This window comes from Neopsephotus bourkii, unplaced genomic scaffold (genome assembly GCF_033783945.1).
Source record: "Neopsephotus bourkii isolate Nb327-2 ecotype Australia unplaced genomic scaffold, CSIRO-AGI_Nbou_v1 NB_860, whole genome shotgun sequence".
Classification (NCBI taxonomy): domain Eukaryota; kingdom Metazoa; phylum Chordata; class Aves; order Psittaciformes; family Psittacidae; genus Neopsephotus; species Neopsephotus bourkii.
The window spans coordinates 447,695-461,372 of record NW_026901356.1 but is presented as its reverse complement, the minus strand read 5'-3'; the positions used below and the strand labels follow the sequence as shown (position 1 = coordinate 461,372).

Here is a 13,678-nt window from a genome sequence, read left to right as displayed (position 1 = left end):
CCCATGGTTGCTCAACTTTACTCACATACTGATGTCAATAGGATTATATATGAGGTTAAATTAGATTAATAAGTGTTTGCTAAATTTAGCTTTGGATTATGCACACTACTGGAAAGTACATGAACAATATTGTTGTGGGTAGCTGGAGTCACAACTGAGTCACCCCACTAGATGAAATAGGAAGAGCATCTGTTAATAGAAGGTGCTCTAACTTTGAATAAGATAAAACATAAAAGTCTAGTTTTTCATCTCTTCAGCGTATCCAGGCCCACTTGTTTCTAATTAAACTTAATTTTATTCACACAGCTGCAGGTATCAATCACAGTTCTGTGGCACCTGGGTGTTAACGCTCATCATATGTGCTGGCCTCTACCTGACAGATCATAGGGGAGTCATGTGCCTGTTTGCTGACTCCCAGCTCTGCAGCCAGGGAAATTGAAGCTTTCCTTTCATCAGGAAGTAAGTGTACTTTGCTTATCCGTATCTATAAATCTAAGAATTTTAAGTAGTTGCTCCATGTGTTTCTTAGTTAATCAGGTTTGTGCTGCTCTGTGAATCTGAACCAAGACTTGCGACTGCTTTTTGTTTTCATCCACAAAGACACTCAGAGAGCTTGGCTATTCCTCTTACAAGTAACAGAGAAAAACTCTGCCTATTTAAAGTCAGCATTAAAGTCTTGTTGGCTTCAGTGAATCAAGAAAGTTTGTGTATTAAAGGATTTTCCAGGCTGTTCAGAGCCTTCAGAAGTGTTTTTAGTTATCACGTAAACAAGTTGGCTTTTAATGTAGGCTGTTGTAAGATGAGGGAGGAGGTTGAGCAATGTGTGAAATGTGGTTTATTTGTACTCTCAGAAAGGCCTCAAAATAGCAATCTGTGGCGTGGATGTGAAGTGTGAAGAGGTTATCTGGCTGACCTGGGATAACACAGGGTATCTGCAGCACGACTAAGAAACAGCCCACTGTTTTCCTGTGCAATGCTGCCCCTAGTGAAACCGCAGTGAACTCTTAAGTGATCTTTGTTAAAACACCATTTTTTTATGTACCTTTCTCTCCTTTTTTCTGAGTTCTTGCAGGCTACTGTCACCTTATTCAAGGGGTATTCACTGCCTCTTAACCAGTGATTTATTAAGGTGGCATTAACTAATCCAAGAGCTACAGAGAACTGCTCAAACTAGCAACTACTTTCTTTTTGAATGTAAGTTAATTGGAGTCATGCAAGACTATGGTAACAATGTGTGGGTCTATGGCTTAACCATGTAGATATTGTGCCTCTACTATCTTTTTCTAGGTTTGCTATGCCTTATTGCTTGAAGGACTGGTAGGAAGGTGAGTTCCCAAAATGAATTGAAATGGCAGGGATTGTTGTTGCACACAGATCTGAATGTGCCCTATAGGCAATATCATTTTGTACCTGAGAATGTAGACAGCAAGGCTTGTGGAAAGGAAACTGTAGGACAGAGAGAAAATGGATAATTTTCATCTGAGCAAACAAAATACATGTCTGGGATACAAACTCAAATTTCTTTCGTCTTTCATTGTGAACTTTTATTGTAATGTGGCCTGAGAAACTTGGCTGATGGCTTTGTCATGGACCGTATCGGTCATCTTGCCTTTCTATTGCTCTTTATTAGTCTTCCAAGTGGGTGCTGTAGCACCCTGAAATATGATCTCCACATGGTAGGACAGAAATTAATGGTAAAAATGAGTCTCCAAGTGATTTGCACCATTTTGTATTTTTTTTTTTCTCCATAGGAATTCATACACTCAGAAATGATGCATTTGATTTTAAATGCTTATTAATGCAAAAAAAACCCAGACTCTGAATCTCAGGTGTAAAAGGTATCCAAGTGAGTATATTCAACAAGAACTTTACCACCTTTTTCCTCAGTATGGTTTCAGAATAGCCTTAAATCGAAAGGGAGGCTCTGTAACTTGCCTACAGAAGTCTCACGAGGAGGCAGCCACAGCAGGGATGGAGGTGCGAGCCCTGGGATGGTCTGTAATATAGTTGACAGATTCTGGTTTCCCTCATTAACCTTTGAGCTCCAAATAGCCGGGTTGCAAGTCCCTCTGAGACATGACAACATTGTTTGATAACAGAAGACAGCACAAGGGAGGTTAAAACTGCGCTCTCAGTTGTCACCACCTCTTTTGCCAAAGGCATGTGATGATGGTCAAGGGGCAGGTATTGAAAACACTACGGGGTATTTTTCCCAAGGAAAAGCTAAGCATGAGAAGAAGAGGAATGTGTCTGAAGATCAGTTTTGTTTTGCACGTTAGTGGTGTGCTAGAGAGGACAGAAGTTGAAAATGAGACTGGCTCTCTAAATATCTGAGGAAATACAAGATTCACTATTTTCTGACCTATATTTTGGTAAGATGTGTTTTTGTGAGCAAAATGAGACCTTTTTATTGTTGTTAGTGAAAGCAGTGAAATGCACACCAAGTTGCTGTCATGATAAATCAGCAGAGTAGCAGTATCTCCATCACTAATCTCAGTTCTTCAATAGTGGTATATTTATAGCTTTCCCTCTACCTTCCCCTCTTCCCCTTCATATATGGGGATGTGGTTATCCCTTATCTCTGCATTACCAGTTTTCACCTGCTGCACTGAGGCAGCTGGATGGGGCGATTCAACTTATTTTGTTGCCTACTAGGATAACTGTCTCAAGTCAGGCAGTCCCCAGGCAGGATGGAGCAAACATGGCAGCTCCATGGTCTATGGCTCTTGGTCACTTATTTTGGATAATGGGTATGTCCAATACTCTGCTTATTTTGGCTAACTGTAGAGTTCCCTTGGGCCCTATGAAACATGGTGCAGTGTAGATTACTCTGTAGACTGCTCATTTTCATGCCAGCTGCTGGATCAGTGCCTGAAAGCAAATCAAGACTGGGCATCACAGTTGAAATTCAGCATTTGGGTATTTCGGAGATACTTTCTTCTGACTTTTATCAGCTTTGTTTGATAATTCTCATCCTTGTGACCTGAGTGAGGTGCGAACACAGATCTGGGTAGTTTATTTTCCAGGATTTTTCTTAAGTAATCAGCACTGAAGTGATACTCTTCAGAAAACATTAATGCTCTGTAGTGGCTGTTTTGGAGAGGACGTGTCAGGCAAAAATCTTGGGAACTTCTTTCATGTTACTACTCTTTCATCAAAGCTTCTCATTATCCTAGCACTCAGATTAACATACTGTCAACCTAATTTTCTTCTGGTGTTTTTAATGCTGATGCTTTTCATCCTGGAACTAATGCCAGTAGAACTCTTAATTTATGTTACATTTGACAGGGGAGCCCTGAGTTTTGGATGGAGATGTTCTTGCAGTTATGTCAAAGTCTGTAAAGGGTTTACAGCAATCACAAAAGCAGAGACATTTGACAAGCCAGACACCTCAGAAGATGCAGTGAAAACTTATTGAAGTTTAAGGGAGGGTTTCTGGTGACATATTTATCTCTTCATCTGCCCCAGTGTACATGGGAGTTTGGGGTCTGCAGAATGGTGCCCTGTGTCAGGAATGAATAGCATGAGGTCTTGACAATGTGTTTATCCTCCTCCACATGAAGGACTGAGAGCAGAAGTACCTTGTCACTTATCTTAGGTTTTTGTCCCTTACTTGTCACTGTGTCAATTTTCAGCACTGCTGGTCTGGCTCATATTTTAGATGGCCTCTTGACATTTGACATCTGCAAATACAATGATTTTGGTAGAGTTCCGCATACTTAGGATCTGAAACAGAAGAAGAACTTGGGGACTGAATGAAAGGTACTGAAATTTTTTTCTTAATCAAAAGTTCTTCTTATATTACATGAAAATGAGTAAAATTATATATTTAAGCTTTAGCTCTTGGAAAAACCTGCCCAAGAAACCTGTAATAAAGATTTCATCAGAATAAGTTGAACTTTTGTTCTCTTGATCTTTCTTTAAGCACTGAACTAATTTTTGGGGTTTTATTTCTCTGTGTGAGGAATGATAGTTGCTTTAGTTTAGAGTTAGGTGTGAGCATTGCCTTTCAAGTGTAACCAGATCTGCACCTCCGGAGTAGCACATACTTCTCCAAGTCACAGAACCATAGAATAGTTAGCGTTGGAAAGGACCTTAAGGCCATCAAGTTCCAACCCCCCTCCCATAGGCAGGAACACCTCCCACTAGACCATGCCACCCAAGGCCCTGTCCAACCTGGCCTTGAACACTGGCCAGCAATGGAGCATTCACAGCTTCCCTGGGCAATGCATTCCAGGGCGTCACCACCCTAACAGGAAATAATTTCTTCCTTATATCCAATCTAAACTTCCCCTGTTTAAGTTTTAACCCATTACCCCTTGTCCTATCACTACAGTCCCTAATGAAGAGTCCCTCCCCAGCATCCCTATAGGCCCCCTTCAGATACTGGAAGGCTGCTATGAGGTCTCCACGCAGCCTTCTCTTCTCCAGGCTGAACAGCCCCAACTTTCTCAGCCTCTCTTCATACAGGAGGTGCTCCAGTCCCTTGATCATCCTTATGGCCCTCCTCTGGACTTGTTCCAACAGTTCCATGTCCTTTTTATGTTGAGGACACCAGAACTGCACACAATACTCCAAGTGAGGTCTCATGAGAGCAGAGTAGAGGGGCAGGATCGCCTCCTTTGACCTGCTGGTCACACTCCTTTTGATGCAGCCCAGGATATGGTTGGTTTTCTGGGCTGTGAGCGCACACTGAAGCCGGCTCATGTTCATTTTCTCATCGACCAACACCCCCAAATCCTTCTCCACAGGGCTGCTCTGAATCTCTTCTCTCTCCAGCCTGTAGCTGTGCCTGGGATTGCTCCAACCCAGGTGTAGGACCTTGCACTTGGCATGGTTAAACTTCATGAGGTTGGCATCAGCCCAGCTCACAAGCATGTCAAGGTCCCTCTGGATGGCATCCCTTCCCTCCTATGCTTAGCCAAACAAATAGAGCTGAACAAAATCTTTCTAGGAAATAAGTAACATAGTGTCATAGAATAGTTAGGGTTGGAAAGGACCTCAAGATCATCTAGTTCCAACCCCCCTGCCATGGGCAGGGACACTTCACACTAAACCATCTCACCCAAGGCTCTGTCCAACCTGGCCTTGAACACTGCCAGCAATGGAGCATTTATCATTTCTCTGGGCAGCCTGTTCTAATGTCCCACCACGCCCACAGTAAAAAACTTCCTCCTTATATCTAACCTGAACTGCCCCTGTCTTAGTTTGAACCCATTATCTCTTGCCTTATCAGTACAGTCTCTAAGGAAGAGTCCCTCCCCAGCCTCCTTGTATGGCCTCTTCAGATACTGGAAGGCTGTTATGAGGTCTCCACACAGCTTCTCCAGGCTGAACTGAACATGATGAACTAATATACAGTTCACAGTTAGTTTGCAGAGTCATTGAAGTCTGGGAATGAGACAGAAAAGTGAGAAAAAACACAAGCCACAATGTCTTTCTGCCAGCTGTTGTGCTTCTTGCTTTCCAGGTTAGTTCAGTGCTTTGCAAGCTGCAGCCCTTAGCTTTTTCTGGGACTTTCTAGTCTAATGTAACATTTGGAGTTCCACATTCATGAGCTTCCTCATCTACACCCAAAATCTGAGGATAACATGGATTGTTTGTTCTTTTTTCGTCTGACTATTGATGAAAGGCTGTCTTCTATGCTTCTGTGCGTTGCTCTTCAGTTAAGGGAAAAAGAGTTTGCACTTGAGTCCAAGTAAGGTTTTTTGAATTTATTCTTTGGTTGAAAAAAAGAATTATTATAATTTGTGAACCTGTTAATGCCCCAACTGGTTGGGGTTTTGTTTGCTTGTTTATTTGTTTTATAAGAAAACAGTATGCAATTTATCAAGCAGAAAATTTCATTTAAAGAAAATGCAATAAGAAAGAAAATCCCTTCTGCTATGATGAAGACTGTCGCTTGATGCCAACATGATTTTCCAGTGATCATTGAATACAAAGAGTGAGGGAGCACTGAGCAGGAGACTGTCTCAACAAATGCTCATGAAATATCCCCTGCCCAGTCAAAAGCTCGCACTATCCACACACCCTTTGGGCAATTAATTGAAAGGATACTTGGCTCTCCCTGTAATCCTCATCAGTGCATGTGTCTGTAGCTGGGGCACTTGTGGGAAGGGTGCAGCAATGCTGACAGTGACTTGCTTTAAGTTTTATGTCCTCCTAGGGTGAGAAAAGACATGCCAGAACAATATATGTTAAGCATCTGCAGTGGTCAGTGTAATGAGAGAGCTGTTTATTATGAGAGGACTATTCCGTGACAAATACGGAAATATGCTGCAGCCTATTTGGTGCCCTCTAAAGGGCATATATGCATGAAAGCCAGCGCAGTGATGAGAAGCTGTACTGGTCATTTCACACTTCCTCACTCTCATGCCTACCTGCAGAAACTCCAGGCCTGTCCAAGATGCCAACACACCTGGTTTATATCTTGAACTGATACACTGGTGTCTTCCTTCAGCATATACACTGGGTGGAAATCACTAAGCTTATTTATAGTTGGATCACCCCCACCCCAATTGTTTTACCCTTACCAAGACTTCACCCTGGAGACTAGAAGCCTTTCATGAACCTAAGAAAGTAAAAGCTTTCCCTTGAAACTCATGGTGTTACCGGTAAGCTTACTTTGCTCCTGGCAAGAACCTTGGTGTAGGGAAAGTCTCAATTTTCGGCAGTGCTGAAGCCTAGTGCTTCTGTTACACTAAATGTAATCCTGGTATGTTAAAGGGCCAGCTTCTCTGCTTTGAGTCTGAGGGAATTATGATAAAGAACTCAGAGAGGTGACACTGGCCTGAGTAACTTGGAGAGAAACTGGGTTTCTGCTGCTCCCTTCAGTGTGGGAACACTGGCACTCATCCACCTTGGTGATGTCAGCTGTGCAGAGGCTTATCTGAGCTTTGCTCAGTGGAAAAAATTCTCTTCTTTGCTCCCACTTAATCAAATGTATGATGTGAGATGTTCAACAGCACTGTTGACTTGGGTTAAATCCAAGCGAAATAATGCCATCTATGGGTGATAAGGTTGTGCAGCTGCCGGGCTAGAGCTTTGGAAACACAAGTGCCAAGAGACTGACCCTATCTCCTCCCAGGACAGCGTCCCACCACTGCTGCCGAACCACACCGCACCATGCCTCTTGAGCTTGTGTCTGTTTTTAAACTGTTGAATAAGCCTCCTGACTCCAGTGAGATGCAGATGAAATGCATGCTCATACACGCTGATGCAGAATAGTCCCAATTTCCTTTGGAGCTCCCACTGGGGAAATGCTGGAGAACATGTGCACTACATAGGCTAAGGTAGAACAACACAGACCCACGTGTTCCTTTCGGCAGCGGCTCGGCTGCTTGCAAACTGCAGTAGGGAAGTTTATAAGGGCAGTGAATGCCCTCCAGTGGCAGAAAACAGGGAAAATGATTGGCTCCGTTTGTTTTCTACAGTTGTTACAGAACGGGTGTATGTAGTTCAATTTCAGTTGGTACATGTGTCCAGTTATGGTGTAGGGGTGCAGTATTAAGTGGGCATCCTTGTCTCTGGTCTTGCAGTTCACAACAGTGCACAGCAAAGAGCTAAACCTTTGTCAAAATCTTTGGCAGCAGTTACTTTTATATAAAGTAATGGACCTCATGATGCTCTGAGAAACTTGTGTCTGACTGTCCAGCTTCATCAGCTGCCTGTTGATACAGTTGTGTTTGCTGGAAGCTATAGCAGAGAGGGGACATCCAGCATGCTGCAACCACCAGGGAGAGATGGGGAGAAAGGCAAATGTGGGGCCTGAGTGTGTGAACCTCTTGCACAGTGAGGTTTTATGCAAGTGGTGGGTTTTTTCTCTGTTGTTCTTGGTTTTTAAACAATGCTGTCATAATATGGCCAAGCATATTTGTGGGTCAGAGAGATTAAGGTGATTATTGCTGATTTATAATGTGAAAACGTCCTTTAGAGGGCACCAAATAGGCTGCAGCGTATTTCCGTATTTGTCACGGAATAGTCCTCTCATAATAAAGAGGTGAGGTGGGATGGAAATGTGCTTGATCAACGCTGCTTTCCAAATTCAGAAAAGGTTTATATATAGTTAAGAAACTTTTATAACTTTCATAACCAAAACCCCAACAAGGGCTCAAATACCATCCCAGCGTGCCAGTTTGCTGAAGTGGCTTCTCCAGCTTGCAGAAACCTTCTGATGTCCCAGCACTGAGGAACTGCAGGGCAGGTGCAGCAGGGCCAAACAGCCACGTCTGTGTCAAAAAGTCTGTAAGTGTTTCCTTAAGACAAACAGTTATCTATGGGTTCATTAGAGAAGTGGACCTGCCAGCTGTTAGCTCCATTGTTCCCGCATCCTAGGATCACCATCTGATCATTCTGCTTGTTGCTGGGGGCTTTTTCCTGTTCCATGTTTTAGCTTGTTTTTCTAGTTAGGCATGGAGTGCCCTGCCTACTCTTAGTATAGGCCCGTAGCCTGGAAATTAAAAACTGGCATCAAAGACAGCGTCCTGCCCAACATATTTTCACCCTGAGTTGCCCCAGAGTTTAAATAACTGGAAATTACATTGCCATGAGCATCTTTAAAAATGAAATTAAGCACTACTTTTTTTTTCTTTTTTTTTTTTTTTTATATTTTTCTCTGTAATTTTTTGCCATATAAAGCACAGCCCTTAAAATACTCTGGAAATATTCACCTCAGGGTTGATGCTGATTTGTCTGTTCTCTCCAGTTGCCCTCTGCCATGCCCAAACTGGCCCTGTCTTTGATTTCTCTGTGGCAGGAAGACAGTGGTCTTGACCAAGACTTTTTCAGTTGTCTTTGCTAACATTACCTTGATATTTGCAACACTTAAAGTAAGTCTTCCTTCCAAACAGAAAGGTGCCCTGAGCTCTAAAGTGAGCTCTGAAGTGTATTTTTGGGTGATACAGAGGCTGCCCTCTTGGAAAAGAGATCCAGCTGTGCTGCACATGCTTTGTGAATATAGACACAGGTCAAAGAAGTAATTTGTAAGTTAAATGACTCTGGATGTTGTCTCTGGAAATACTGCTTTTCCAGAAAGAATTTTCTGGGTTCATCATCATTTGGTGATGACCCAGACAGAAACTGATGGAAGCATTAGCATGTGTCTTTTGTAAGCTGTGGCTGGTTTGTTATATAAGTTTAGGTACAAGTTATTTAGCATTTCTGTCATTTCTTCAGGTGTCTCCTACATATATATATAACCAACTGCTCAGAGGGTTGCTATTTAACAATTCTTTGCTCATGAGGGATACGCTTGAAGTTGCTATAGAAAAGGGACTAATAGTGCTCCTATTATTTATGTTAGCTCTCAAGTGTGCTAAGAGATCTGCTTTCCTTCCTGATCTCGGCAGATCATTGGGTTTACACTTCTTCAGATAGTTTCCTCAGTTCAGCAAGAAAATGTAAAAAGATATTTTGTATTTTATTATAGGAAATGCAATAATCTATGGGATTAAATACAAGAGTTACCACAGATATTCATTAAAAGCACCGATTATCCTTCTTTTGTTTTAAATAGCTCAGTAAAGTTGATAAAAGTACTAAGAGTTGTATAGCTCTAATCAGAGCCAAAAAAAATTTGTTTGGTGTTTTTTGTGTTTAAATCGTTTATTGTTACTTTGCCATTTTTCTTTGAGTTTGGCATTATGAACACTTACAACACACAAAAATGTAGATGAAGACAATATTATTAGTGATTCAAGAGCAAAAAAGATCCTCAGTTAAAGAAAAACATATTTTTCTGCTTTCCTCAGATTGGTTTCCAAAGGCATTTTTCACCTTGATCCAAATGAGGTTTTCTGCTGTTGAAGGCTATTACATTGGAAGCAAAAATGGTCTTCAAAGGATGTTCTGATGGAGCTGATTCCATGCTTATAGATTGCAGGTGAACATTAAGTTTTCAAACATGAGTTATAACAGCATGTTCATTCTGCACAACTCAAATAATACAAGTGTCCAAAAAGTAATTCCTGTTGACTTTCCTGTTGAAAACTCATGTTCTCAAACTCCATCAGTCAATATTGCCTTGTGTGCTTTTGTGTGTATTGGTAGGGTGTGGGGCTCAGAGGAAAATGAGAGCTTGTGTTGACACAGTGTTACTTGGAGGAAAACGTACATATTTACTGGGAGAGTCATGTTTAACCAGCCAAGTGGCGTTCAGCACCATTACTCAGTTGAAATCAAGCACCACAGTTAATGTGTTCAAACAAGGATTTGGATCTGCTGCTTGAAGTCTTAGAATCATAGAATGGTTACGGTTGAAGAGGACCTTAAGATCATCTAGTTCCAACCCCCCTGCCATGGGCAGGGACACCTCGCTCTAAACCATGTCACCCAAGTCCTTGTCCAACCTGGGCTGGAACACTGCCAGGGATGGAGCATTCACAGCCTCCTTGGGCAACCCATTCCAGTGCCTCACCAGCCTAACAGGAAAGAATTTCTTCCTTATATCCAATCTAAACTTACCCTGTTTCAGTTTTAACCCATTACCCCTTGTTCTATCACTACAGTCCCTAATGAAGAGTCCCTCCCCAGCATCCCTATAGCCCCCCTTCAGATACTGGAAGGCTGCTATGAGGTCTCCATGCAGCCTTCTCTTCTCCAGGCTGAACAGCCCCAACTTTCTCAGCCTCTCTTCATACAGGAGGTGCTCCAGTCCTCTGATCATCCTTGTGGCCCTTCTCTGGACTTGTTCCAACAGTTCCATGTCCTTTTTATGTTGAGGACACTAGAACTGCACACAGTACTCCAAGTGAGGTCTCACGAGAGCAGAGGGGCAGGATCGCCTCCTTTGACCTGCTGGTCACTCTCCTTTTGATGCAGCCTAGGATATGGTTGGTTTTCTGGGCTGTGAGCGCACACTGAAGCCAGCTCATGTTCATTTTCTCATCGTCTTGCTGTGCTGTCAGCCCTGATCTGCTGGGCTGGGTGAAATAGTAAAACCAGAAGTCTCTGCCTTGTTTGATCCTAACAGCCCTGTGCAGGGCCTGGCTTGGTGGAGGCATAGTGCAAAGCTTTCAGATGTTGGCACCCTTGGAGGTTGCTTTGTTTATCCTTAGTACTGCTGTCTCTGCTCCCTGCAGCCAGAGAGGGAGGATGTGAGCTCTGAGCATTGACTGGCACAAGGGCAAACTGCCCTTTGGCTTTAGCCCTCCTGAGGCCCTGTTCCTGGAGTTAAAGGGTCCTCTGTGGCATTGACCTCCTGGTGGGAGGGATGTCCTCTCACAGATGTGCCTATTACTCAAACAGCAACAGAGCAGCTACGGCTGCCCTGTCCTCAAATATGTCGTACACTTGTGTTCCCTGCAGTGGTGATCACTGGAATTAGTGAAGTCTAAGAAAGTTTTAATTAGCCCTTCTCTGCATATCAAGCCAGCTTCAGTCTGTGGTGGTACCCTGATACCAAAGGTTATTTTGACCCAGAAAGGAACTGGAGTTCACTCAAGCTCCTCCATGCTCAGATCAACAATATATTCACATTAATGGAGCAGTTGCAGCAGTGCTGGGTTTTCAACATGGTGTTTTTCATTCCTGGTTTGATATCTGTGCTTAGCACTGTGGTAGCCGTCTCTCACACACGTTTGTGGTTTATGACGTTTCCCTTGCTCTTAGCTGAGCAGAGTGGTGGCCCTTGCACAAGTCCTTGGGTCAGTGTCCTTAGGTCTTGCTCTTGTGGGCAGGGGCACTCGGGGGATAACAAGTGGCAAGAGGAGGCCTTGCTGTTTCACTTTTTTCTTGTCCTTTTATTTTTATTTTTTCCATTTTTCTGAATGTTGCCCTGTGAAGGAAAGGAACCTGTGAGCTCATGCCACTTGTATGCTCAACAACCCTTCTTGAGAGATCATTTTTCCCTCTCCACAAGGAGCAGTGAGGGATGTGCTTATGAGTGAGGATGGTTGTTCATGGCCGCCGAAAATCTGAGCTCATCCCATCTTTCTTTTCCTAAACAAGAGCCTAAAAATACTGCCAAAATCGCTAGCTACAAAGCATAGAATATGGCTCCTTGGTCACATAAAGCTGACTGGAGCTATGCCTCTGTCCAAAACACTGTCAGATTTATAGGCCATGTGGACTAAACAAAAATGCTTGGAAGGAAAAAAGGGTCTTCCAAGGGTTATTGATTCTTCACTTTATTCTGGACAAATAAACCTCTGAGTAAAAAATAGAATGGAAATGTGTTTACTCAGATGGGACATTTGATCTGACAAGGAGAGGCAGTTGTAGAGCCAAGCTTGCCCTATGTGCTGTTTAACTTCCAGGAGATCTGGACTGCAGATCAGACCCATTAGTCCATAACCCTGGCAAAACCTCCCGTACAAAGTAACAAATGTCAGAGAAGACTGTGGCAATGCTTACTAATCCTTAGCCTGCACTATGGTGATTTTTTCAAGTTGGATCCATGACTTGGAAACCTAATTTCTATCCTATGTAAGACAATGTACATATCACGTCTTCACCGTCTTCAGCAGCTCTGGGGTTTTATGTGCCCTGCAGTGGGGATTTGAGCTTTGCACGATTGAAAGTCATCAAGAGCAGAGCAATGCAGAGGCCCCCCCCTCTTTTAATGAGAGACTGTTAGTGCCTAACATGGGTTTCTTCTGCTTGGTGGGCAGGTAGCAGCAGGTGTGGATGGTGCTTGGAACATCTGCATGGGTGTCTGGTGCTGCACCTGAGCTGCTGGCGAGGTGTCCTCTGGTTTTGGTCCCTGGGGTCGTGCTGGTACTGCTCTGCTCAGCTCAGGTGAGTCAGGCGGGATGTGCTGCCACGGGTGCAAGCATGCTGGGAGCTGAACTGAGCCTTGGACCTCTGAAGTCGGAGTGGGATGGCTGTGTGCTGAGTCTCGGTAGGCTCACCTCCTGGATAGACAGAGTGAGGCGGCTTAACCAAAGCTCTGGAGTGAGGTGCTGAAAGTGTCTAGTGCGTCCCCTGGTGTGTGTGTCCTGCAACTTCATATACGCGAGTCTCTGCCACTCCGGGCGCTGGGCTGCAGCCCTCTGGCACTTCTAACTGCGCTGCATAAAGTCATGTTTCCAGCCACTGAACCAGGACTGCTGTGTTAGGCACCAGGCTGTTTGAATTTATACCTCACTTTGACAGCATAAATAATGTTAAAAGTGGATAGTCTGATGAGGGAAATGTACATCCATAATGTAGAAGATAATTCCTGGGGTACCTAGCATTAGGTTTCAAAGGGAATATTCATAGAAGACACCTTATATCAGCCTTCCAATACTTAAAGGGGGCCTACAAAAAATATGGAGAGGGCTTTTTTCAAGGGCATGTAGGGGTAGGACAAGGGGTAATGGCTTTAAGCTCACAGAGGGGGAGTTTATATTAGATACAGGAAAAAAATTCTTCCCTGTGAGGATGGTGAGGCACACTGACACTGGTGGTGAGTTTGCCCAGAGAAGCTGTGGCTGCCTCATCCCTGACAGTGTTCATGGCCAGGTTGGACAGGGATTGGAGCAACATGTTCTACTGGAAGATGTCCCTGCCCATGGCAGGGGGTGGAACTGGATGAGCTTTAGGGTCCCTTCCAACCCAAACCAGCCTGGGATTCTATGTACCCATGTAGTTATAGCATTACCTATGTGGTATATTTCTTAGTGGCTACATGCTTTTCATTCTTTAGTTATTTTTAAGTGTTTTTCCATGAGGTCATCAATAGCACTTGTTATTAATT

At 43.5% G+C, this 13,678-nt stretch overlaps 2 long non-coding RNA genes across 2 annotated transcripts in view; both read left to right on the top strand.

Moving 5' to 3' along the window:
- The first annotated feature begins 386 nt into the window (after nucleotides 1–386).
- Nucleotides 387–13,678, top strand: part of LOC133213960 (uncharacterized) — a 29,701-nt gene continuing 16,409 nt past the window's right edge. The window contains exon 1 of the long non-coding RNA XR_009725936.1: nucleotides 387–459. This is a non-coding gene — a long non-coding RNA (uncharacterized LOC133213960). The remainder of the gene's footprint in view (nucleotides 460–13,678) is intronic.
- Nucleotides 9,728–12,725, top strand: LOC133213959 (uncharacterized). Its single transcript, XR_009725935.1, has 2 exons — nucleotides 9,728–9,880; nucleotides 12,609–12,725. It is a non-coding gene; the product is annotated as an uncharacterized LOC133213959 (long non-coding RNA).